Below are 27931 nucleotides of genomic sequence, written 5' to 3' on the forward strand. Positions count from 1 at the left end.
ACAGTCAGAGATCCACTTAGAGACTCAGAGGATACAGCTTGTACTTGTACTGCTATGGCAACAAACCAACCTCAGTAACTTTCTAATCTGTTTCATTCTGTTTAGGTAAAATGCCAATGCTCATCTTATGTTAAGGAAATGAAGTGGTCTCTCCTCACTCAAGGTACAGGGCTTTGGGAAAAATACAGCTAAGTGAATTGGCTGGTTTATGTGAAATTCCAAAACAATTTTAGAAACAAATTTCAATGCAGTCATAGCAAGACCTTATCCTTATGAAACATAATGGCTGATCTGCTATGCACTAATGTTCCAAGTTCATCTAACCTTCTAGCCGAAGTGATAGCAATGAGGAAAGTGACCTTCATTGACAGGTGAGACATGAAACATGTAGACTAACAGTTCCAAGGGTACCTTAGTGAGTTTGGGGACCACTAAATTAAGACCATAGCAAGGGGTTGGTTTCTTTACTGATGGAAAGATTCTGATCAGGAACTCAAAAACCTGGCTGTTATCAGGTGGATAAAGATTGAGTAACCATCCATTGCGGGGTGACATGCACTAATTGCCACCAGATGAACCCATAGCGAGCTAAGGAAAAGGCCTGCTGTCCTGAAGGTAAGAAGATGGTGGATATTTCTACTATTTTGAACTATCTCTGGAGATTATATGATTTTGCTGGGCCCAGATAGAAAAATGCCTCCACTTGGCTACACAGCATTTTCTAGCAGAGTCTTTCCTGCTATTGTTAAGGATGCATACAGCTTCAGAGCAGTGGCATTTTAAGCTCAGTGTCCATTCCAATACTGATCTCCAATGAGATGAAGATTATTGGGGATTGGATGCCTGACCCTGCCATTTTTATGGGTCAAGAGATCTGGAAAGGTCTGAATGCTGACCGTGGATGGGATGACAACTGTAGGAGGCTTGGAAATCAAACTTGTCTGGATCATCTAGAGGCAATGAGGATGACTTGTGCCCTGGCTACTAGAATTTTCCATAGAACTGGAGATAGCAGCAGAATGGGACAAAAGGCATAACTGACAATCTGTCCCAAGGCAAGAAGAGATCACCACCCCGGTGTACTGACTTTGGCTCCTCTGGAGCATTATACTTTGCTGAAAGGCAAACAGGTCCCAAGTTGGGGTTCTTCACTGAGTGAAGATGTTGTTAAACTACTGAATCATGTAACTCTCACTTGTGACTGGTGGCCAATGCCTGCTGAGGTGGTCCACAAGTGAACTCTGGGTGCCTGAGAGGGTGGCAACAAGGTGATGTGATTCTGTATGCACCAGTTCCATAAACTGACAGCTTCTATACATGCAGGGTGGAGGGCCCACCATGCCCCTCCCTGCTGATTTAGATAGAAATAGTGGCTAGGTTCTCTGACATTATGAGAACATGCTGGGACTGTAGAAATGCTTTGCAAGCCTCTCTTACTACTCTCAGTTCCAGAAGACTGATGTGCATTCTGACTTCCTGAGGCGTCCAAGTATCTTGTGCTGTGTGATTGTCCAGCCTATCAGGGAGGTGTCTGTAATTATCATCTTATCGGATGTGGGAAACAGAAAGGGAATTCCCATGCACACGTGTCCACCGTCACTCCATCATGCCAGAGAGGCCCTCATCTTGGAGTGAGTTGCCACTATGCTATTCATGCTGTGCTTGCTCAGTGTACATACTGTTCGAAGCCAAGCCTTCAGGCATGCCATAAGTACATGATGCCATATAGCCCAGGAGAGCAAGGTGCACCCAATCTGATGTTTGAGGATTGCAGGTAACCAGCTCTTTGAGAACATACATGGTGCGAAATCTGTCCATGAGGAGGCAGGCCCCTGTCTTGACTGAATCCAAAGCTGCTCTGATAAATTCCACGGACTGTGTCAGAGTCAAGGTAGACTCTTCCATGTTTACACAGATTCCCAGGGATGCTAAAAGATTAAACAGTGACAAGGTTGATGTCAAGACTTCCAGGCGAGACCTGCTGGTCAGAAGCCAGTCATCTCTGTATGAGAAGATGTCTGAGCTGAGCTGCTACTACTGGAAACACTTTTCTGAAGACTTGGGGAGCTGTACCTAACCCAAACGGGAGCACCCTGTATTGCTAGTGATGGAGGCCTATTACAAATCTGAGGAATCCTCTATGAGAGCGATGAATGTTCACATGAAAGTATGCATCTTTCATATTGAGAGCCATGAACATGTCTTTTTCTAGGGACGGTATTATCAATCCCAACATAACCATGCAGAATTTCAGTTTGCAAATAAAAATGTTGAGTTACCACAGGTCAAGAATGTGTTTCCAGACTCTGTTCTTCTTGGGGACTAGGAAATATTTTAAATAGAACCCTTTTCCCCAGTATTGAGAGGGTACCCGCTGTATTGCTCCTTAGCGAAGAACAGATTGTACCACCTGAAAGAGAATTCCCTCATGAGAGTGGTCCCTGAAAAGGGAGGGACATGGGGGCTTTGGGAGAGATAGGCGAAGAAACTTCATGGTATGGCTAGAATGAATGATAACATCAGATGAGTGACAGATATCACCTCCCAGTTTTGGGAAAATTTTCACTAGATGACCTCAAATAAATCTCATAAATTGGGTGGAGGTGCCATTGATATTAGTTCACAGCTCTCTGGCATCATGTCAAAAGCGTCTCTTAGTTGAAGGGTGAGGTCGGGTAGTCGTAGCTGGAGTGGGAGGCACCAGATATCTTTGATCTCTGCATTCCTTGTCATTTGCAAAGTGGCTCATAGGAGTGTTAGTGATAAAAGGGTTGAGGTAAGAGTCTTGGTTTGTAAGTTTGTTTATATTTCCTCTTTGGGGAAGGTGTATAAATACCCAGGAAGAGAAGTGTTGCTCTAGATACTTTCAATATGTGCAGAAACTCGTCCATCTTCTCATGAATGGAATTAGTCTCAATTGTGGTCTGAATCTTCCTGGATGCCCCCGAAGATCAAAACCACAACTCCAACCGCATCACAATGTCAGTTGTGAAGGATCTCGATGCCGTATCAGCAGCATTGACTGCAGCCTGTGAAGAGGTCCTGGACACCAGTCTGCCCTCATCAACAACGGCTTGAAATTGAGCCCAGTCCTCCTGAGGTTTGTCCTTAAACTCTAGAGTAGTTCAGAAAATCATATTTAGTGAGACAGACCTCATAATTCAAGATCCTCAACTGTACAGTGGTAGATGCAAAGACCTTTCTCCCAGTAACACTGAGATGTTTGCTTCCTTATCCGTGGGAGTTGTTATTAGGTGCTGTTGCCTGAATTTTTCAGTGGCCATCTGCAACACTAGGGAGTTTGGAGCAAGGTGAGAGAACAAGAACTGTGCTTCCTTAGCTGGGACAAAGTACCACTTCCCTGCCCTCTCCCAAGGTGGCAGGTGTGTGCCACACAGTTCTAGCTGGTTCTAGAATGGCTTCATTGACTGTGAGAGCACCCCAACTGGAGCCTTCATGGTGAAAGATATCCAGATGTTTGTGCTGAGGGTCCTGGATTGAATCTGGCTTGACAAAGCCCTGGCTGGGAGGATTTAGTTGGGGTTGGGTCCTGCTTTGAGCAGAGGGTTGGACTAGATGATCTCCTGAGGTCTCTTCCAACCCTAATCTTCTATGATTGCGTAGCTTAGACTGGTTCCAGAAGATTCTCAATCCCCTGTCTGGGCTGAATTTCCTAGGTGAAGGGGAAGCTGGTTCCACTGATACAGCCAATGCTACTGAAGATGAAAAGATTGGCTCCACATCCATCAGTAGTGCCAGCAGATCGGGGGAGATGAAAATGCGGCTACGGGATGGAACAGATACAAACACTCTGGCAGAAGTCTATCTCCCTGATAACAAGGGAGATTGTGGGTCCAGGATGAAAATATTGTCTGGAATGATATAAGTCACAAGTGCTTTCTGAGGTCGTGATCTGTCACAACCAGAGTGATGGTAGATGGCAGTTCCTTACAGGGTCATGATGATATTGCTGGTCAATGAGTCTCTGACCTGACTATTTCAACAGCTCTCAGTGTTTCCGTTTAGGTGGTACTGCAGTTAGTGTCAGGGTCAATGCAGAGACCAGTACTGAAGAAGTCTTGCTCCTATGAGTCTTGTCATGCAGTTTAAGAAGTCCTTCTGGCATGAAGACTTGACCAACTTGGACATGGTCAGCAAGGTATCTCTCCTCTTAGAGAGAGTCTAAGAGGGCATCTGGTTTTGAGTTTGAGATAGTGTCCCTTACTTTCATAAGGGGGCCCAGCCAAAGGGTCCTTCCCTGTGCCTCTCTCCACTCAAGAATCAGACAGAGAGCTAGGACACACACTCCTTGCCAACTCCAGCCTACATACAAGGGGTCTCCACAGACAGGGTTTGACAGGGGTCTCATTGCATTCTCCATAAAGTATTTTTGAAGTTAGAGCTCTTGCACCTGCTGCAGTCGGCTGGGGAAGGAGTGGCAAATACTGCACTTGGCAGAAATATGTGCCTCCGAAGGGCAGTAGAGGCAGTGCTGGTGGTTACCCCTGACTGAAAACATGCTGTGACATTCCCCTCTGGTGTTATCTGGACCAGTGATCTGCTAGGTCACTCCAATCCTTGACTCTGAGAGCCAGCCTTACCCCGCTCTGCTGTGAGAACCCCCACTCCTGGGCTGTTCACGCACAGCCTCTGGCATGTAAGCTGCCTCTTGGATTGTGCAACTGAATGACACTAGCCAATATCCCCGGTCCCAGACACAACCCTAGGAACCTCCGTCTTGAAGTCCAGTTATGCCCGCTGGACGCTGAAAGCTTATCTGAGTTCGTCAATTTAACAAAGAAATTGATATGTACGAGGCTTGTTCTCCCAAGGGGAGTCTCTGACATGCTTCAAACCAAACGCACTGTTTCAGGTAGAATAAACAAACAAATGTATTAACTATGAAAGATAGATTTTAAGTGATTATAAGTCAAAGCATAACAAGCCAGGTTTGATCAAAGGAAATAAAAGCAAAACACATTCTAAGCTGATCTTAACAGTTCCAGTGCCCTTACAAACTTAGGCCTGGTCTACACTACGGGGTTAGGACAAATTTAGCCATATTAGGTCGATTTAAAAATGACTGCGTCCACACAACCAACCCCATTCCGTCGACCTAAAGGGCTCTTAAAATCAACGTCTGTACTCCTCCCTGACGAGGGGAATAGCGCTAAAATCAACCTTGCTGGGTCGAATTTGGGGTAGTGCGGACGCAAATCAACGGTATTGGCCTCTGGGAGCTATCCCAGAGTGCTCCATTGTGACCGCTCTGGACAGCACTTTGAACTCCGATGCACTAGCCAGGTACATAGGAAAAGCCCTGGGAACTTTTGAATTTCATTTCCTGTTTGGTCAGCGTGGCAAACTCAGAAGCACAGGTGACCATGTAGTCCCCCCAGAATCGCAAACGAGCTCCAGCGTGGACCAAAAGGGAGACACTGGATCCAATTGCTGTATGGGGAGAAGCAACTGTGCAGACCAAACTCGGATCAAAAAGAAGAAATGCGAATATATTTGCCAAAATCTCACAGGGCATGTTGGACAGAGGCTACAACAGGGACAAACAGCAGTGCCGTGTGAAAGTTAAGGAGCTCAGGCAACCCCACCAAAAGACAAAAGGAGGCAAACAGTCGCTCCGGGTCAGAGCCCCATACATACCACTTCTGTGATCAGCTGCATGGCATTCTAGGTGGGGAACCTACCACTATCCCACCACTGTCTGTGGACACCTGCAAGGGGGGAGTCTCATGCAACAGGGAGTAGGATTTTGGGGATGAGGAAGAGGAGGAGGAGGAGAATGAGCACCAGGCAAGCGGTGAATCCATTCTCCCCGGCAGCAAGGACCTTTTCATCACCCTGGAGCCAATACCCTCGCAAGGTGGATTCCCCGACCCTGAAGCTGGAGAAGGCACCTGTGGTGAGTGTACATTTGTAACTACAGTACAGGGTTTAAAAGCAATTGAGTTTAATGTTTGATTTGCCCTGAAGAATTAGGATGCTCTCCTGGAGGTACTCTGAAAGCCTTTGCAGAAGGTTTCTGGGGAGGGCTGCCTTATTTCGTCCTCCACAGTAGGACGCTTTACCACGCCAAGTATTCTGCAATCATTGCAGCACAAAGCATGGCAGCGAATGGTCCTTGGTTTTGGTCGCATTCAAGCAACATTCGGTCGTATCTTTCTGCATTAGCCTCAGTAGAGTGATATCATTCATGGTCACCTGGTTGACATAGGGGAATTTTTGTAAGGGAACAGTAAAAGGACCCCATTCTAGCTGGGCTGTTTGCGCTTGGCTAAAAGGGATCATCCCCAGAGAATAGCCACATAGCGTGGGGGAGGGGTGAAAGGATCATCCCGGAGAATAGCCATGCGGTGGGGTGGGGGTAGGTGTATGCTGCACATCCACCCAAAAACCGCAGCCCCTCCTTTTGAATGTGAAACCCAACCCATTGCTTGCTATGGGAAAGGAAGGCGCTGCAGTTTGAAAACATTCCCACATGTTATGAAGAAATAAGAAGCCAACCCCGTGTACCAAAAGGCTTACCATGGGTGACTGGAAACCAAATTCTGTTGCCCAGCAGTGTGTGATGTGTCACCATACCGGCTAGCACTCAACATAAAAGGCAAAATGCGACCTTGTACCTAAAGCTCCACGCTTGCCGCGGTATGGCATCTGCATGGGTAACCCAGGAAAAAAGGTACAAAATGATTTTCTGCTGTTGCTTTCACGGAGGGAGGGACAACTAACGACATGTACCCGAAACTACCCGCGACAATGTTTTTGCCCCATCAGGCATTGAGAGCTTAACCCAGAATTCCAATGGGCAGCGGAGACTGCGGGAACTGTGGAATAGCTACCCACAGTGCACCGCTCTGTAAGTCGATGCTAACCATGGTAGTGAGGACGCACTCTGCCGACTTAATGCGCTTAGTGGGGACATACGCAATCGACTGTATAAAATCGATTTCTAAAAATCGACTTATATAAAATGGACCTAATTTCATAGTGTAGACATACCCTTAGATGCTTCTCACCACAGGCTGGCTGGTTTCCCTTCAGCCAGGCTCTCCCCTTTGATCAGAGCTTCAGTCGCTGGGTGGTGATGTCTGTAGATGGAGGTGGAAGAGAGAGGAAGAGCATGGCAAATGTCTCTCCTTCATGTCCTTTCTTCCCTCTTGGCTTTAGCCCCCTCCCCTTCAGAGTCAGGTGAGCATTACCTCATCACAGTCCCAAACTGACCAGAGGAAAGGGGGTGACTCACTCGAGAGTCCAACAGATCCTCTGTTGCTGTCTAGGCCAGTGTCCTTTGTTCCTGTGAGGCTAGGCTGGGTTTGTCCCATACATGCCCTGATGAGGTGTGAACTGCCCCTCTGCTTTTGGTGAGTTTTTGCCTGGTCTTGCTTTAAGCCATGAAAACACATTCTCAGCCTCATAACTATATACATGAAATTACAACCTATAACATTACTATAACATTAGTATAACAACAACTACTATAACGTTATTATAACAGCAATGCTCAGTGAATCAAGAGCCTTTTGAAGACACCTGACATGACAAACTTTTCATTAGATACCACACAATCATATTATAAGAATGAACATGGGGGTGCTGGGTGTTCCCCGACGTACAAAACACCACACATGCAAGGGCAAAAACACAGGTATTGAAACCTGAAATCCTGGGCATAATCCAAGTCCCACACTGGGCGACCAGGAAGGTTCCCTGGAGTGGAGATTCTAACACTATAACTACAACCATCAAAAACTCCAATTAACAGCAAACTAAGAATAATATAACTTTGCATATATTTACAGGATGGAAAGAAAGGAGAAGCTCTGGACATTGGAGGATTCTGACTCAGTCCATGAAGTGGTAAGAGAGAACTGGCAGTTGGTCCTCCCTTCCACTTATATTTTTGGTGCGGCGCACAAGTAGAGCTGGGGCACAGGTGTGGACCAACAGACATTGCTTGCAAAAACTCTCCAGTCATGTGTGCATGCATACCCAGAGTGGAATATATAAAGGGATCAGCACTCAACAAAGACTAGGTTTTATGGCCAAATAAAACAAGATGCTTTGGTTCTTGTTCTTCTAGTATCATTCTGTGTTATTTGGTTTTCTCATTAGCTGCAACCAGTACAAAGGAACCCAGTACCAGGTATGAACAGAAAAATTCTGCTGCCGAAGAGAAGACTTCGTATTTCTTGCTTGTCTTCTTCAACATAGGAGCAGCAATTGCAGGTGTCTACCATACATTTCTTGCCAGATCCAACAGTACCTGGTTAATCAGGAATGAACAAAACCTGACATGGGTGAATGAAGTATGTCAGTTTATGTGAGGATTCTTACACCTCCTCAAGAGGACTTTGTATAGCCTCAGCTACCCTTCTCAGCAAGTCCTGAAAATTTTTCAAATTATTGGGTTAGATGGAGTGGAGGGTCAAGGATGATAGAGCTGTTGGCCCAGGTAGATCTCCCATTTCAGGAAGCTCTTCCTCAGAACAGGCAGGTTCTCATGAAGCCACCTGAGAGGAGCACGTTGTGGAGCTGTGGAAGAGTACTGCCTCCCTCTGTCGGGGGTGGGTGATACAGAGGTGTGGCATTCTAAAGTCAGTATGGACCCTCAAGGACCAGGCAACTCTGGAACATTACAGGGATAAGGGTCTGAAGGTCATGGAGTACGATACCAGGGCATACGAGTACCCAATAGTCTCTGTTGAATGAATCCTGGATTCTCTTCCCAATCCATAAAAATCACAAAAAGGGGCCTATCAGGAATATTATTTCTATTATTAGTATGACAGTAGCTCCTAGCAGCCCAATATGTAGGAGAATGTTGTCCACTCCTCTTTGACTCAGATGAAGAGAAAACAGAACATTCAACATCCATCGAAACTGGGTTGCTAGGGTGCAAGGAGAGAGTCTGGGTCCTACACTGTAGAAGCAGTCAGACCAGGTGATACACCTGGTATCAAAGGTATTGCAGGTCACAGTATCAATGACAGACTGTTCACACTTGTAGAGAAGAGTAGTGATTCAGTTTCCTCCAAAACTTCTAAATATCCATGTTTCACATACTTCACCAGTACGGAACAGGGCAGTGCCACAAACATTGGAGCCAGAGTGGAGTGCATCAACGTTGATTGTGCCAATGTAGTCAGCATTGATACAGCTGGCACTGAAGGGAGTGTAGATAGTTTTGTTGGCACCAATGTGACCGTTAGGAAAACTGCCAGCGCCAATGATGCTGGTACTGTGGTAGTTAACATCAAAGCAGTTGGTGCTGAGGTAGGGACCAATTAAGTACATTGATAACGGTAGTGAAGACTCAGTAGCATGCTCCCTCAGAATTCTTACAGTAACCATATTTGGCCGATAAGTCTCCTTGGAATGGGAGCAACGAGGGGATTTAAATCTGTTTGTAGTGAAAGTTTTCACAGTAGATCCACCTCTCACTATCCCCAAAGAGTGATGCTCCTTTTGCTCAGAAAGCTTTTTGTCTGTCCTGCCAGAAACAGAAGCCAAAGCCTTTGAAAATGCAGCTCTAGAGCACTCCTGGAAAGAGATGAAACTTTTCGAGGGGACCAGAAGCACCAGGATCCCAAGTCAGTCTCTCAGAGTTGTCCATTAAAAAACTATCTATAAACAGGCTTCTCTGACTTTTGAAGTTCTTTTTAAGAAGGATTTACAGATAGTACATTTGCTTGGGATATATAACTCCTCCAAACAAGAGAGGCATATGGCATTTATAGGTATTGTCCCCTTGCAGGGGGCTTTGCTGGAAACTTGGTGTTAGACATCCTAAAGTCTTGGTACCAGGAAAAAAATACCAGAGCGAAGGAAAAAACTGAAGTCCATCAGGTTGGTCCAACTGGCAGCCCATAAGGCAATTCCACACAACCCCTGAATGTGTCCGCCCTGCAGCAGACCTAATCCACAAATTGACATCCTCCCCATGGCAATGTACATAAGAGTTCATGCCAAATGTCAGGCGCCATTTTCTTTCTGTCTATGGATTGTGGGGGTGCTGCTTACTGAGGAGCACAAGGACATGTGTGGTCCCAATGGACACTGCTGACTAACACACTCAAATATCAAGAGCATGGGGTGTATGCACGCAAAGAATGGAATATATATTATAGACAGACAGATATAAAAATAAAGTAAACAAGCATCTGAAACAGAACGTGTGCTTTCTGATATCAAAGAGGGAAGTGTTCATTTAACATTTTTCCAGAGTGTACGCACGAAGCATAGTCAGAAGCAATTTTTAGTACATACAATTTTATCAGCCAATTTTTCAAACATGGTTAGGAATATGCTTCAAAGATTAACACAATTTACATACCAGGTTTTCTACATATTAAGTATGTTAAAAAAGATGGCAATAATATATATATATTTTTTATAGTGGAAGAAGTATTTTTTCAGTATTTAGTTTTAAAACATACTTTGTTAAAGATAGAACAGGCTTTCAATTTTTAAAATAGTTAATTTATTTGAGATCAAGCATTGTAATTTCAACTGCAAAGGCTGTTATGAGTGAAATTTTAACAATTTTTAACTACAGCATTCACTATCAACAGCATTATTTGTAAAAATATTTATCAGTTATCTTTATAATCTATTTATCAAGTTGTAAATGCTGCACTCTAAAACTTATTTCGCTATTTCTGTATATAAAATGGCCTGGTGTGAAAAGAGTCAGTGATGAAACACTGAAGAAATAAAAGGATCAGATCTAGTTTAACAACGAAGTGACAGAAAATATTGTGGCTCTAATTCCAGCAACCTTAAATCTTCAGAAAGTGAAATCATTGGGTAAATAAAAACAAAAAACACACCTTTTCTTTCTAAATGTGTAAATGCTGTCTTGTAATATTATAAGTAAAGTGTTCCTGCATTGACAAGATATATAACATTAAAACTTCTTTGTGGACACTGGTCAGCAATTCATAAAACTAGCTGAAGTAATGCGTGACATTATTTACACTTTATCCTCGCAAGAGAACTCTCAACTTTCTCCTCCAATGTTCCATTAAAAAGGCAATATCAAAATTCAATTATAAGCAATACTTCATCAGAAAGCATCAATATGCAAAAACAGTGACACATTTGCTAAAGGAAGTGCATTATCCCAGAGATTTGAAACATTAACGCTGCCTTCCACCACTATGCAGTTTAAGTGTTTTTAGAATTAACTACTGTCAATGGATTTGGGTAAAAAAAATGTACATGGAAGAAAATCTTTCTATTCAAAGTGCTGTTAAGAAATAACATATTGTGGTTACCTTGGGGTAGGTATATTTACAAATGAGCTGCCAGAGAGTTAACTTGCCAAACTTAATAAAAAAAACCACAAACAACAAGCTCAACACCTGCTCTGCAGGATATTAGCAGTTCAATGCCACAGTGGTCTGTCAGTATCTGGCTCTCCCTTTCTTCAGGGAAGAGGCCGCAGTCATGCATCTGATGAAGTCAGCTATAGCTCACGAAAGCTTATGCTCAAATAAATTTGTTAGTCTCGAAGGTGCCACAAGTACTCCTTTTCTTTTTGCGGATACAGACTAACATGGCTGCTACTCTGAAACAGTTGTCAGAGGTCCTGCTTCAGGTGTGCTGTCTGAATCCCAGTTAGACTAAGCCAGTGCAAGCTCCGCGTATGATGGAAAGATTTGATACAGTGGAAACAGTTGTTTTTCCACTATTTAAGATTGAAGGAAGTTTTTAGGACAGACATCAAAGTAACAGAAACTGCACTGCAAGGTTATATATACACAATCACAAAGACTGAAATTCATTAAACTTGGTCAACTGGTATATTTAGCATACCACTTTGCAGGCAAATTACTGTACTGTCTCTGGCAAGGAAAGACAATGGTGCCCGCATGGAATGCCAAAAACCCAAGAATGGATTTAACTGTGACTTTACGGTAGATGAAGCATGCATTTTTACCAGTATCCAGTATTAAATATTTCCTGTTGTAGAACTCTCATGCAACATTAATTATATTTCTTGAAGATTAATATCAACATTAGTACTAAGGAACAATTGTACAAGGTCACTGATAAGAAATGTTAGGCTTTTCAAAAATCATTTCCTTTCATAGCTACATCATTTACCACTATGGATTCTGTTCTATATATTGAAAGAAAGATGATGAATTCATATCTTAAATGTGTTAGTCTCTAAGGTGCCAAAAGTACTCCTGTTCTATATTCCACTAGTTACTAGAGAGAATGTTAAACAGCAAATTAGTCCCACATGACATTCTGACAAAAAAGTTAGCAATCTACAAAAATCAACACAGCCCATAGTACAGTGGATTAAAACTGGTAAACAGATCATAAAATGGAATGGTCATCCAGTGGGGTCCTGTGTTGGATCATATTAAAGAAGTTCTATATTAAAATCACAAATGAGTTTGATTCCCCATACTTTAAATTCTAGGGTATTACTAATTAAGAGGTCTCTTGGTTTTTGGTACTGTTTCTCTCCCTCTATGCGTGAAACTTGCAAGCTGCTAATTGTGTTAGTACATTCTAAGACAGAGTCTGTTCTCAAAGCAATTCTTTGTAACAACAACTACTCACACAGAGAGAGACTCAAAGCAATACTCTGTAACAACAGAAACAGCACCCAGAGACTCCCCGCCCTTTTGTTGTATTCATCTCGCTTTGTTAACAATTGTGATTAAAACAGAGATAGAGGATGTATGTGGATGGATGCTTGGTGTGGATAATAACTGAATGATCAGGGAGGTGCCAGCCTAAGAATCCAGTGTCCATCGGCTGAAGAAGGTGTCAAGTGAAAATAACCAGAGGACCCCCGGAGGGCAGACTGGAATCCACCCAACAGCCTCAAGAATGGGCGAACCAAAGAACAAGATAACATCTGGCAGCACGGAGCCGTCAGGAATGTGCCATCTGCTGATTGATTCAGCAACAGCATGATGAAGCAATTCCCATAGACTGGCATAGGAAGAAACTCCTATAAAAATGGACTCTAGAAAGTGAGAACTTTGGGGTCTGATTCTGCAAACCAACTTCCAGGAGCATCAGATGTGCATCTGACAAGGCCGTGCTCCCTCCTCATGTCCAGGCCACCTGGCCAGTGGCTTGGCATGAGCAACTCTAAGGCTGGTAACTATGATAACAACCTTGCAGAACCTGTGTGTGTGTGTGTGTGTGTATGAATGAATGTGTGAATAAATATGAAACTGAATGGAATGTTATAGCTATAACTAACTGCTTACTATGATTCTTTCTGTATTCACAATAAATGTGGCATTTTGCCTTTTCCCCTTTAATAAGATCCTGCTGGTTTTTATTTTATTGGTATAACACCTGCAGAGATTGATTTTTGGCCCAATACAATTCAATATCTTTATCAATGATCTGGGTTAGAATATAAAATAATGGCAGATGACCTAAAAATCGGTAGAGTGGTAAATAATGATAGGGACACGTCGGTTACATAGACAGAACTAGATCTCTTAGCAAATTGGACTCGTTTGAACAACATGCATTTTAACACAGCCATATGCAAGGTCATACATCTAAAACAAAAAAAGGAAGTCAAATTTATAAAGATGAGGAACTACATCACTGAAAACAGTGACTCAAACTGTTGGGAGTCACAGTAGATAACCTGTTGAACATGAGCTCCCAGTGACATTTTGTAGCTAAGACAGTTATTGAAATCTCTGGATACATCTGCAAAGAAATAGTAAACTTAGGAGATGGTTTTATTTATGTACACAGCAGTAGTGAAACTGTTATGGGAATGCTGTGTCCTATACTGGTGTTCAAACGTCAAAAAGGATGTTGAAAACTTGGAATGGGTTCAAGAAAGTGCTACAAGAATGATTCAAAATTTAAATGCATGGCTTATAAATGAGCGATTGAGCTTCTTTAATCTATTTAGTTAAAGTAAAGAAAAGGTTAAGAGGTGCCAATTACAAACTACAAGGACCTAAATGGGGAAGAGATTTCTGATAGTAGACTGCTCTTTAATCTAGCATAAAAAGACATAATGAGATCCAATGATTGGAAGCTGAAGATAGACAAATGCAGACTAGAAAGTACAATTTTTTTTTTTTTTTTTTTTTTTTTTTTTTTTTAACAGTAAGGGCAATTAACCATTGGAACAACTTATTTAGAGATGTGGTGGATTCTCATTCACTTGAAGCTCCTTAAATCAAGTCTGGATAAACTAAGATATACAAACTTTTATTAAAGCTAATGTTTAAGATCAAGTTTACACAAGTTAAGAAGGAAGGTACTGTGCATCTGGGGTCAGGTTTGAGTTATGAGAGATTACAAGTATCGATTACAAGATTCACAAGATACATACATAGTCCATAACCAACATAGACCCAGACTGGGACACAGGAGTTTTTAAAGCGTCAGTGAATAAGTGATCTCGGGTAAGCCACCCATAGAATGTATTTAGAGTCCAAGTCAGTCTTGGTGTAGCGAATATGTACATGGGTGGGGTGCGTCCCTTGGTTTGTCAGGGAAAGAAGTGGGTTACTTTCCCTGACTGGTGGTATCGTTTATTCATCCTAGTACTGACAGTGTCCCATGATGTGCTCCGTGTAGATGTCTCTGGACCGCCTGATGGTGTTGCACACCATGAACTGTCTCATGAGCCGGGCATAGCGCCAATCAACTCCACGCTCTCTCAACACCGGTTCGTTGTGGGGTCCCACGCACCCAGGGCTCCCACGACCAGGGCGTGGATCTGAACCTTGTAGCCCTGGGCTCTCAGGCTGTTGGCTGGCGGGGTGTATTTCAACACCTTCCAAGCTCAGGCCTCAAGGAAGGCTGGGGATCCGTTTTCAAATGGCACCGTGACATCCACCATAAGGACCTTCTTCTTTTCCACATTGGTCACAACAATATCAGGTCGCAGTTGGCTGTCCGGTTCAGGGATGGCGGAGTCTACGGTGATCTTCCCCAGGGACGGCGGGATAGCTTTTACCAACCAGTTCTGGGTAGCATTGTGGCGGTGCCACCAGGCTGCGGAGTGGTGCTGGCAACCACACAGGACACGGGACAGGGTCTCGTTGGGGTAGTCACACTTCCTACAGTGCTTGTCCCGCTTTCCATGGCGGACGGCTCCGTTGAGGGGAACGCAGTTGAGCCAGGCCCGGTGGACGAAATGCCAGTCGGCAAACCTGGTGAAGCTGCACCCGGGGAGGAAGTGGGTGCTGGTCACCTCGAACACCTAGCCCTGGTCCGGCTTCCACTTGAGGTTCTCGGTGTAGTGGCAGCGGATGGCATCTTTCAGGGTCCTTTTCAGCATCGCTCTGGTGGTCGGGGTGATGATGGTGTGGTCCGAGGTCTTGATGCACAGCACAAGTACTCCCAGCTCCCGGCGCTCCTCACACCACTTCCAGCAGCAGCCAGCCCTCTTTTCTAGACGTCTCAAGGTGATGCAGATGTGGGATCAGAGAGAGGATAGGTCTTCCCCCTCTCTCCCGAACTCAGCCTCCAGGGAGCCGCTGAGGTAGGTGGCGACATCCTGCTCAGAGGAGGCCCTGGCGATGAGTTTCCTGACCACGTCCCGTCCGGCGCCATCCATGATGCTCCTCACCGTCAGGTCCGGGCATGTCAGAAGGTGGAAGGTGTGGGTGATCACCGCCACATCGCACAGGTCGCCCATCCAAGGCACATTGGTGCCGCCCTGCCTATGAGAAATATAGATGATCTCAATGCTGGCCTTCTGGGGAAGGTAGAGCCATTTCCTCACCAGCTGCCTGATGGTGCTGTCAGCCTTGTTCAGCGGCACCTTGGCCATGGCCGATCCCCTGAGGACGAAGGAGATGCGGGGGATCAGGAAGGTTGAGGGTGTTGATCTTTTGCCAGGGAGCAACAACACTGAGGGTGTTGATCTTTTGCCAGGGCGCAAGCAGGGAGGAGTCAATTGGGCCGTGTCCCGCACGATCTCCATGACGTTATCTTCGGGGGTTTGTCAGATGCGGACTCCTGTGGGTGTGCCCAGGTGTTGGTATACCTCTCCCTCCTTGAGGGAGGCCTGTGGGCTCACCCTGGATCAGGAACCATGTCACCGAGACCAGAGCCCTGGCGCCGCCGTCGACATGGAAGGAGGTGCACTTTTTGGGGTTGATTTAAAAACTGGTTTTATTTAATTTTAATTAAATTTTTTTAAAAAAAATAAACCCACAGAAAAAATCTGAAATTATGACAACCTACGTTAAGATTTAAACTTACTATACTATTACAAACATTTAAAATAAATTTTAAAAATATTAAGGAATATTGTTTTCTGCCGAAGTTTTAAAGAAAATCAAACTACTAAGCTACTGGAAGTCACTGGCTAAGCATCTGGAACCAGAGTTGCTGAAGTGCTAAATCAGCTTTTTAAGCAGTAGACTCTTCTGCACGTGCAGGAGAATATTTTCTTCAGATCAATTAATTCAACTAGTTCAATTTAATGATCAATTCATTCAAAGTTAAGAAACTAACTGGGAGTTGTAAGAGGAAAACAAGCTTTCCTGCTTTTTCAATCTATGACTAAAAATTAGGGCCGAGACAATGAGATCAACTAGTCCTAAAATCCTGAAGGATATGGTGGTCAGAAACAAGCTTTCATTTTGCTAACTACAGATAATACTTGCTTTGCTTAATAAATCAGTTAATTTTAAATGCAAAACATTTTTGTTAAACTTTTTTTCCCTTATGTATACAGCAAATTTAAGGCAGTTTAACTAATAAAAAATCATTTTTTAAAAAAAGCTGGTTTTATGTATTTAATTGAATTTCAATTTCCAACCAAAGAGCTTGATGCAAATGAGTAAAAAATAATCTAGTAAATAACAAATACACCATTTTCTAACATAATAAAACGTTTAAAAATTAAGTATCTGAATCAAAGTATGTTAAATATATAAATAGCTTAAATAAATGTATTAATATCCTCCTAATTAGTAAAAGTAGTATCAAATTTAGTGTGAAGGCCGTAGCTAGTTGTAAATCAATATGTTTTAATAATTATCAACCTATGAGAATAAATCTTTTTTAGAAAATAAGTACAAATGCAAAGCAAGATTAGAATCAATTATTTAACTTGATTTTATTTAAACTAATTAACCCTGTTGCCAACATGCTTAAAAATTAGGGTCCTGAGGATTAAAGTTATGAGCACATAATCTGTGCATGCAATTACCACAGTCACATGTACAATAATGGTAACTGTAGTCACATTAGTCACAAATGACTAATAATATCTAGCTCTTATATAGTGTTTTTCATCAGTAGATTTCAAAGAGCGTTACAAAGGAGGTCAGTATCATTATCCCAACGGGGCATGACTATAGCTGGTCATAGTGGCACAATTATCTCAATTGTATGTGTAATATGGTCACTGCATGCTCAAATTATTTGAGTGCAATTCCAAAAGTCCAGAACAAGAATTTTTTAGTTTGTGCTACACTGTTATTTATGGAGAACAAAAAGTTAATGTAAATATTTTTGAGACGTTCTGTATATACCAGCACTGACCATGAAGAATCACGTTATCATGTATTAAGAGACAGGCTGACAGGATTAAAGCAATTAACGGAGGGAGCAAGAAAACAGAAACCACTGCAAACCATTATTCTATAAGCAACTTCTCTGTAATCTATTTCTGGCCTTAATTCTTTTATTTAAACTAAAATGTAAAGAGCTTAAAACATTTTTCCAGAGTTTTTCCTTCTTTTTAAAAGATGAAATTCTTCACAGAATGCTTCTATTTACTACTTAGTTTTTTATACAGTGTGCTTTATATTTTTTACCCTAAACATATACAAAGACCGATTAATATTATTTACTATTTCTACTGATATAGTTTACTAGATGCTTTACAAGGAAATAGTAGTACCAGGTTCTTCCTCCAGAGAATTTATATTCCATCTAATTGACCATCTACACCTTTAGTTCTGTTTTCTTATATCCTATGGTTTACATAAGGACCTTTCATATAAAATTAGCAAAAACTCAAAGAAACCATAAGTTTCTTACAGAATTTTTGGAATCTTTTGTGCCTTATATAACAGGCATATCTTTCCTCTAGTTAGTATATTTAATAGTAAGACAAAAGATGTCTAATAAATGCAGGCTGATGAAGAGAGAGAATTTGAGGAAACTGTGTGTGTGTGTGTGTATATATATATATATTATATATATGTATTTTTATATACATACATATATTAAAAGGATCCATAAAATAGCAAGCAGAGCATTGCCAAAAGGGAGAAATTACTTACCTCATACAGTAATTGGAATTCTGGTGCTCCATGTCAGGATATGCACATGCCCAAGCACTCTTGTTCAGAGATTTTCATCAGCAGTGCTCATGGGGGGGGGGGGGGGGGTCTGTGCCTTCCCCCTAGACACCGTTGTGCCCTGATATAAGGGTATGGCGGGGGGCCGGTGGAGGGGGGGAATGCCCGAGGCTTTGTAACAATTTAAGATGCAGCTTGGAACCTGTTTGGATAATCTTTGAGTGGAAACTGTCTCTCCTTTCATACACTCTGCAACTGAGATGAAAAGCTAGTGTGAAACCCTGATGGGCCTAGTCCTTTCTAAGTAGAAGGCAAGCATATGAAGGCTTGTTTCTTCTTTCCAAGAGTGAGGCATGGGATAAAACATCAGTAGATGATGTGAATTTATGAGGAAACCTTGGAAGGGAAGCAAGGGTGAGGATGTAGTGAAGTAATGACTATGAGTGGAAAGGGGGCGAGGTACACTTGCCATTCTTTAAAACCTTTAAACTAAACTATAATCAAAACTTCTTGATTTAAACAAAAACCCCATCATTAACCAAGGTAGCTGTAGGAGAAAATGCAGGCAGAAGCCCAGCAGCAGAGTGGGGGCTATCCTGTTTATTGCACTCAGTGTAGCATGTGTGATTACCTGCCCTGTGGGCGGGTGGCGTATGTGTGCATTCAGTGCAAGGAGCTCCTGGCCCTCAGAGACCGTGTTCGGGCTTTGGAGGCCAGGGTGGCGGAACTGGAGGAACTAAGGGAGGCAGAGAGGTATGCTTATGAGGCTTTCCGGGACACTGTAGATTTGTCCCACCTCCGGTCAGACAGCCTCTGCGCTGTAAGGAGGATGAAAGGCCCAGAGAAGGAGAGCAGTCAACGGGAAGAGAGGGAAACTTTCCCATAGTTGGGACCCTCCTTCCAGATGATGTTGGGGTATCCTCTCGCACTGAGGTTACATCTCCGGGAGAGGGAACTCCAGTCATTAGGAAAAGGCAGGTGTTAGTAATGGGAGATTAGATCATTAGAAACATAGATAGCTGGGTTTATGATGACCGTATGGTGACTTGCCTGCCTGGTGCAAAGGTTGCGGATCTCTCGAGGCATCTAGATAGACTTATGTGTAGTGCTGGGGAGAAGCCAGTGGTTGCGGTACATGGAGGTACCAATGACATAGGGAAGGGTAGGAGAGATGTCCTGGAGGCCAAATTTAGGCTACTAGGAAAGAGACTGAAATCCAGGACCTCTATGGTGGCATTCTCAGAAATGCTTCCAGTTCCAAGCGCAGGGCCAGGAAGGCAGGCAGAGCTTCAGAGTCTCAATGAGACGTGGATGAGATGATGGTGTAGAGAAATGGGGTTTAGATTTATTAGGAGCTGGGGAAACTTTTGGGGTAGGGGAGCCTATACAGGAAGGATGGGCTCCACCTAAACCAAAGTGGATCCAGATTGCTGGCACTTAACATTAAAAAGGTTGCAGAGCAGTTTTCAAACTAAGAGATGGGGGAAAGCCGATTGCTGCAGAGGCGCACGTGGATTGGACAGAGACTTCTCTTAGAGGAGAGTCTATTGATAGAGATTCTCTAGGTTTTAGTCAGGAGGAGAGGATGGAAGAGGATAAAGTATGGGCCAGATCAGATGAGAAACATTCACATAAAGAATCTGACACATCAGAAAAGGGCAGAAAAATAAACAGTGACAAGTTTTCAAAGTGCCTGTACACAAATGCTAGAAGTCTAAATAGTAAGATGAGTGAACTAGAGTGCCTCGTGTTAAAGGAGGATATTGATATAACAGGCATCCCAGAAACCTGGTGGAGTGAGCACAATCAGTGGGACATCCCACTGGTACAATCATCCCAGGATACAAAATATATCGGAAGGACAGAACAGGTTGTGTGGGAGGGGGAGGGAGGAGGAGTGGCACTATATGTGAAAGAAAATGTAGAATCAAATGAAATAAAAATCTTAAATGAATCCACATGTTCCATAGAATTTCTATGGATAGTAATTCCATGCCCTAATAAGAATATAACAGTAGGGATCTATTATCGACCACCTGACCAGGACAGTGATAGTGACGATGAAACGCTAAGGGAGATTAGAGAGGTTATCAAAATAAAGAACTCAATAATAGTGGGGGATTTCAATTATCCCCACATTGACTGGAGAAGTGGGCAGGAGGGGGGTGTTGCAAGGGTCTTGCAGGCGGGGGTGTGTATGTGCCTGGGGTTGTTGCAGGGGGGTGAAGGTGGCAGGGAGGGGTTTGCACAAGGGAGGCGTGGGCAGGAGGGAGATGGCAGGCGGCAGGGAGGGGTCCCGAGGTTGATGCAGGGGTGAAGGTGACCGTGGCTAGCTGGGGGTGGTTGCCAGGCGAAGGTTGCCCAGAGGCAAAAGTGGTAGGACAGGGTAGGTTGTTGGGACGGAGGGGGCACAGGGGAGAAGGTGGGTGGAGGGGGAAGGGGTGGCACTGGCTGGGGGAGGGGTGCCCAGGTTGCTCCCACATACACCATTCCCCAGGCCAGGGAGAGGACCTACCCACCCCACAGCGCTCCGCAGGCACATGTGGCTCTCTGAGGCCCAGGTAGATACCTTGCAGGCGGAATAGACACCCAGCTTCTCCGCCCGAAGAGCGGAGAGAAGCTGCGCCTTCTTCCCCACGCCGTGGGCCAAGCCGGGCTCCCCGCTGCCCCTGGGGCTCTCAGTGGTGGCAGCGGCAGCCACCACTGAGAGTCCTGGGGGCGGTGCGGAGCTGGGGAGCAGCGGCAGCCTTGTGCTCCACTGTTTAAAAAAAATTGGGGGGGCACCGCTTTTTGGCGCCCCCAACCACTTGGTATACGAGGCGGCTGCGTAGTCCACCTTGTGGTTGCACCGGCCCTGCCCAACAGACCCCCCAGAACTCCCATGCCAACCCAACCCCCCCCCCGTTCCCCATCCCCTGACCGCCCCCCCAGAACCTCTGCCCCCTCCAACCGCTCCCTGCCCCTTATCCAACCCCTCCTCCCAGCCCCAGCCCAGCCCCCTTACCATGCTGCTCAGGGCAGCGTGTATGGATGCCGTGCGGCCCGCTGGAGCTCGCAGCCCCACCCCCTTACCATGCCACTCAAAGCGGCAGGAGCTGCAGAGCTGCCCAGAAGCGGTCCAGAGCGCTGGCGCCAGCGGCGCAGCACGCTGAGGCTCTGTGCAAGGGGGGAAGGCAGGGGAGGGGCTGGCCGGGAGGTCAAGGAGCACCTCCCCGGCCAGGAGCTCAGGGAGCCATAACAATTTTTAACAACCGGTTCTAAAACTGGTTGAAAATTTAACAACCGATTCACGCGAACCAGTGCAAACCGGCTCCAGCTCACCACTGGGTACATGTCACCTCAGGACGAAATGCAGAGACAAAATTTCTCGATACTTTAAATGACTGCTTCTTGGAGCAGCTGGTACAGGAACCCACAAGGGGAAAGGCAACTCTTGATCTAGTCCTGAGTGGAGCGCAGGATCTGGTCCAAGAGGTAACTATAACAGGACTGCTTGGAAATAGTGACCATAATATAACAACATTTAACATTCCTGTGGTGGGAAGAACACTTTAACAGCCCAACACTGTGGCATTTAATTTCAGAAAGGGGAACTATTCAAAAATGAGGTCAGTGAAACAGAAATTAAAAGATACAGTGACGAGAGTGAAATCCCTGCAAGCTGCATTGACACTTTTCAAAGACACCATAATAGAGGCTCAACTTAAACGTATACCCAAATTAAAAAAAGCACAGCAAAAGAACTAAAAAAGAGCAACCGTGGCTTAACCATGTAAAAGAAGCAGTGAGAGATAAAAAGACATCTTTTACAAAGTGGAAGTCAAATCCTAGTGAGGTAAATAGAAAGGAGCACAAACACTGCCAAATTAAATGTAAAAATCTAATAAGCCAAAAAGGAGTTTGAAGAACAGCTAGCTAACAACTCAAAAAGGTAATAACAAAATGTTTTTTAAGTACATCAGAAGCAGGAAGCCTGCTAAACAACCAGTGGGGTCCCTGGACGATCGAGATACAAAAGGAGTACTTAAAAATGATAAAGTCATCACAGAGAAACTAAATGAATTCTTTGCTTCAGTCTTCATGGCTGAGGATGTTAGGGAGATTCCCAAACCTGAGCCATTTTCTGTAGGTGACAAATCTGAGGAATTGTCACAGATTGAAGTGTCACTAGAGGAGGTTTTGGAATTAATTGAGAAACTTAACAGTTACAAGTCACGGGACCAGATGGCATTCACCCAAGAGTTCTGAAAGAACTCAAATGTGAAACTGTGGAACTATTAACTATGGTTTGTAACCTGTCCTTTAAATCAGCTACTGTACCCAATGACTGGAAGATAGCTAATGTAACGCCAATATTTAAGAAAGGCTCTAGAGGCGATCCTGGCAATTACAGACCGGTAAGTCTAACGTCAGTACCGGGCAAATCAATTGAAACAATAGTAAAGAATAAAATTGTCAGACACATAGAAGAACATAAATTGTTGGGCAAAAGTCAACAAGGTTTCTGTAAAGGGAGATCATGTCTTACTAATCTATTAGAGTTCTTTGAGGGGGGTCAAAAAAACGTGGACAAGAGGGATCCAGTGGACATAGTGTACTTAGATTTCCAGAAAGTCTTTAACAAGGTCCCTCACCGAAGGCTCTTATGTAAATTAAGTTGTCATGGGATAAGAGGGAAGATCCTTTCAAGGACTGAGAACTGGTTAAAAGACAGGGAACAAAGGGTAGGAATAAGTGATAAATTTTCAGAATGGAGAGGGATAACTAGTGGTGTTCCCCAAAGGTCAGTCCTAGACCAATCCTATTCAACTTATTCGTAAATGATCTGGAGAAAGGGGTAAACAGTGAGGTGGCAAAGTTTGCAGACGATACTAAACTGCTCAAGATAGTTAAGACCAAAGCATACTGTGAAGAACTTCAAAAAGATCTCACAAAACTAAGGGATTTGGCAACAAAATGGCAAATGAAATTTAATGTGGATAAATGTAAAGTAATGCACATTGGAAAAAATAACCCCAACTATACATACAATATGATGGGGGATAATTTAGCTACAACTAATCAGGAGAAAGATCTTGGAGTCATCGTGGATAGTTCTCTGAAGACGTCCACGCAGTGTGCAGCGGCAGTCAAAAATGCAAACGGGATGTTAGGAATCATTAAAAAAGGGATAGAGAATAAGACGGAAAATATCTTATTGTCCTTATATAAATCCATGGTATGCCCACATCTTGAATACTGCGCACAGATGTGGTCCCCTCATCTCAAAAAAGATATACTGGCATTAGAAAAGGTTCAGAAAAGGGCAACTAAAATCATTAGGGGTTTGGAACGGGTCCCATATGAGGAGAGATTAAAGAGGCTAGGACTTTTCATCTTGGAAAAGAGGAGACTAAGGGGGGATATGATAGATAAAATCATGAGTGGTGTGGAGAAAGTGAACAAGGAAAAGTTATTTACTTGTTCCCATAATATAAGAACTAGGGGCCACCACATGAAATTAATCAGTAGCAGGTTTAAAACAAATAAAAGGAAGTTCTTCTTCACTCAGCGCACAGTCAACCTGTGGAACCCCTTGCCTGAGGAGGTTATGAAGGCTAGGACTATAACAGGGTTTAAAAGAGAACTGGATAAATTCATGGAGGTTAAGTCCATTAATGGCTGTTAGCCAGGATGGGTAAGGAATGGTGTCCCTAGCCTCTGTTTGTCAGAGGGTGGAGATGGATGGCAGGAGAGAGATCACTTGATCATTACCTGTTAGGTTCACTCCCTCTGGGGCACCTGGCATTGGCCACTGTCGGTAGACAGGATACTGGGCTGGATGGACCTTTGGTCTGACCCAGTATGGCTATACTTATGTTCTTATATATGCACTTTGCATTGGATGGAGTTAAAGAGAGATATCTGTGGATGACCCCAGGTAAGACATACCTTTTGAAAATCCTTATTGTTCAGCTTGCACTGAATCCACCACTGTGATCTTTAATCTCAGTAGATAAATCGCTGAAATCTGTGTGCAGTATGATATGCACCAATTCCACAGTTTTCTGGATTTAGTGCATACGGACTGAGATCTTGCTTCTCCTTGACGATTGATATAATATACCATTGTTCTGATGAGGTGGCACCTGATGTGGATGGAGAAGTGGTGGGAAGTGTATCAAATTGCTCTGAGCTCTCATATGTTGATATGGAAGATAGCCTCTTTAGGGATCCATCTTTCCCGAGTTCTGAGGTGTTGGGAGTGTACGCAGTGGCCAGCTCGCGCCCCCCTCCCCCCCCCCCAACTCCTCCCTGGGCCTGGTTCCGAGGGGCCAAGTAAGCCTTAAATGTGCGGGAGGGAGAGGAGACTTCGGATCACTTGGTCCCTGTCCCCAGCAGCCGGGCCCGGGCAGGGAGCAGAATCATAGAATATTAGGGTTGGAAGAGACTGCAGGAGGCTATCCAGTCCAATCCCCTGCTCAAAGCAGGACCAACACCCACTAAATCATCCCAGCCAGGGCTTTGTCAAGCCAGGCCTTAAAAACCTCTAAGGATGGAAAAAAGAAAAGGAGTACTTGTGGCACCTTAGAGACTAACAAATTTATTTGAGCATAAGTTTTTGTGAGCTAAAGCTCACTTCATCGGATGCATTCAGTGGAAAATACAGTGGGGAGATTTATATACACAGAGCTCCCCACTGTATTTTCCACTGAATGCATCCGATGAAGTGAGCTGTAGCTCATGAAAGCTTATGCTCAAATAAATTTGTTAGTCTCTAAGGTGCCACAAGTACTCCTTTTCTTTTTGCGAATACAGACTAACACGGCTGCTACTCTGAAACCTCTAAGGATGGAGATTCCACCACCTCCCTATGTAACCCATTCCAGTGCTTCACCACCCTCCTAGTGAAATAGTGTTTCCTAATATCCAACCTAGACCTCACCCACTGAAACTTGAGACCATTGCTCCTTGTTCAGTCATCTGCCACCACTGAGAACAGCCTAGCTCCATCCTCTTTGGAACCCCCCTTCAGGTAGTTGAAGGCTGCTATCAAATCTCCCCTCACTCTTCTCTTCTGTAGACTAAATAACCCTGGTTCCCTCAGCCTCTCCTCGTAAGTCATGTGCCCCAGCCCCCTAATCATTTTTGTTACCCTCCGTTGGACACTCTCCTATTTGTCCACATCCCTCATGTAGTAGGGGGACCAAAACTGGACACAATACTCCAGGTGTGGCCTCACCAGTGCCGAGTAGAGGGGAAATAATCACTTCCCTCGATCTGCTGGCAATGTCCCTATTAATGCAGCCCAATATGCCGTCGGCCTTCTTGGCAACAAGGGCATACTGCTGACTCATATCCAGCTTCTTGTCCACTGTAATCCCCAGGTCCTTTTCTGCAGACCTGCCGCTTAGCCAGTCGGTCCCCAGCCTGTAGCGGTGCATGGGATTCTTCCTTCCTCAGTGCAGGACTCTGCACACGTCCTTGTTGAACCTCATCAAATTTCTTTTGGCCCAAGCCTCCAATTTGTCTAGCTCACTCTGGACCCTATCCTTACCCTCCAGCGTATCTACCTCTCTCCCCCAGCTTAGTGTCATCTGCGAACTTGCTGAGGTTGCAATTAATCCCATCATCCAGATCATTAATGAAGATGTTGAACAAAACCGGCCCCAGGACCAACCCCTGGGGCACTCAGCTTGATACCAGCTGCCAACTAGACATGGAGCCATTGAGCTACCCACTGAGCCAGCTTTCTATCCACATTTTAGTCCGTTCATCCAGTCCATACTTTTTTAACTTGCTGGCACGAATACTGTGGGAGACTGTATCAAAAGCTTTGCTAAAGTCAAGATACATCACGTCCACCGCTTTCCCCATACCCACAGTGCCAGTTATCGCTTTTTGGGGGGTTTTTTTTTGGTATTTTGTCCAAAATTTATTGACAGTCAGACGGGTGAGGCTACAGGGACAGTATGAAAGTCATGTTCTCCCCTCACATTCTAGAGACGTGTTTAAAGCCTTCTGTTCACATCTTGACACTTAATGTTGCTCTGTGGCTGAATCCCATGCTCTTGAATCATCTCTATTTGTCTGTGCAGCCAACTGCACAGGTAGTCTCACCCATCTCAGACACACTTTAGTTTAGTGCTGCTTTCGTCTGAAGGAGCATCATTCTGTAAGCCTTGCCCTTCCTCCAGTGGGCTGGCAAAGCAGAGTTGAGCAGCCAACACAAAGAACTACAGTCTGAGCATGGCTGAATACTGTGGTGATTTTATAGCAACCTGGACACTTCACGTCCATGAAATAGGAGTTTGGACTCTGGAGCAGATGCTTCTTCTTGTGTTTCCACTTCTCCTCCCCTCAGGGGAGGGATGCAGCAAGTCTTTCACCGGAGACATGTTCGCTTGGAGGTTGGTCACGCATGACTTGCCCTTGGTGAATCCATGTTGACTGTTCCTGATCACCTTCACCTCCAACTGCTTCAAAATGGACTCCTTGAGGACCTGCTCCATGATTTTGCCAGAAGCTGCCGCCTCCCCAGCCAGGGTCTCTCAGGAAGCTGCCTATGCTGCACAGAGCAGCGACCCAGAGCGGCCAGCATGAGAAGCGGCTGGTCCCCACCTTCTCCACTCGCCTCCCAGGCCAGGCTGCCAGGGACTGGATCCAACCATCCTGGGGGACAGAGCCCTTCTCCCTCACCCCCGGCAGGCCAATCTTGGGAGGCACTTGACCCCACATCCTCCCCCCCCCCCCGCACGCATCCCCTCTGCCCACAATGGTAAATAGGTTGAGAACCACTGATTTATGCATTTGGTACTAGGGACAAAGCACAAGCTATAAGATATCAATATTTACAAAGCTGCATGAACAGCCAGTCAATAACGTTAACAAATCTAAAGCTAAATATACAACACAAAAGGTTATGTAGCCCAACGCACTTGTAAGCGCATTAATATCTGATCATAAGTAACAGTCATTACCTCATTTCGTTTCTAAAGTTTTCAGCTTGTTTTTTTTTTAAATCAGCATGTCAAATACTGGTTTACTATACAAATCAAGAATATCCTAGTAAATGGGAAAATTCTTGTATCTTAATTGCCCCCCTATTCCTACTACGAAATGACAGCCAGAAAAGTTTGTCATGGAATCACCACCAGCACCTTCCAGCTAAGGATCTCAAAGTGATTTACAAAGAGTAATAATTGAATTTCAAACGAACCCTGGAAACAGTGGGTGCGCACGTGTGCATGTAAAAATGGTTTATCACTAGCATCAAAATAACTGGGGAAAAGCTGAAATATAGCATGAAAAGTTGACAATGAAATTTAGCAGAGTTATAAGATAGGGGGCTGGGAGGGAGAGTAAGAATAAGGAGTGGGAGTGGAGAATGCACTTCACATATGCAACATCACTTCGTCTATTTTACCAGAGGTTTGAAGGAGAGGTAGGCTGCACACATTGCACATGCTCAGCCCCCTGCCTTGTTCCCCTGAGCATCCTCCGTCCATGCAACTATTTCGTTTTTTATAAAGGGTATATACTAGTCCAGTGGCCAAATTCATGCTTTATAAATTGTGCAGCCTGGCATATTCAGTGAAGACTTCGTATAGTACATGCTGAAGAATAATCCGCAGCTCCCTTCTTCTAAAATGCACCTT

General features: G+C 44.3%; 1 protein-coding gene and 1 pseudogene across 8 annotated transcripts in view; both read right to left on the minus strand.

Moving 5' to 3' along the window:
* The window catches only part of FBXW7 (F-box and WD repeat domain containing 7), a 281649-nt gene that overhangs the window by 136205 nt on the left and 117513 nt on the right, over positions 1-27931 (minus strand). The window lies entirely within an intron of this gene.
* Positions 26193-26686, minus strand: LOC102935115 (annotated as a pseudogene).

The sequence above is a fragment of the Chelonia mydas genome, chromosome 4 (assembly GCF_015237465.2).
Source record: "Chelonia mydas isolate rCheMyd1 chromosome 4, rCheMyd1.pri.v2, whole genome shotgun sequence".
Classification (NCBI taxonomy): Eukaryota; Metazoa; Chordata; order Testudines; family Cheloniidae; genus Chelonia; species Chelonia mydas.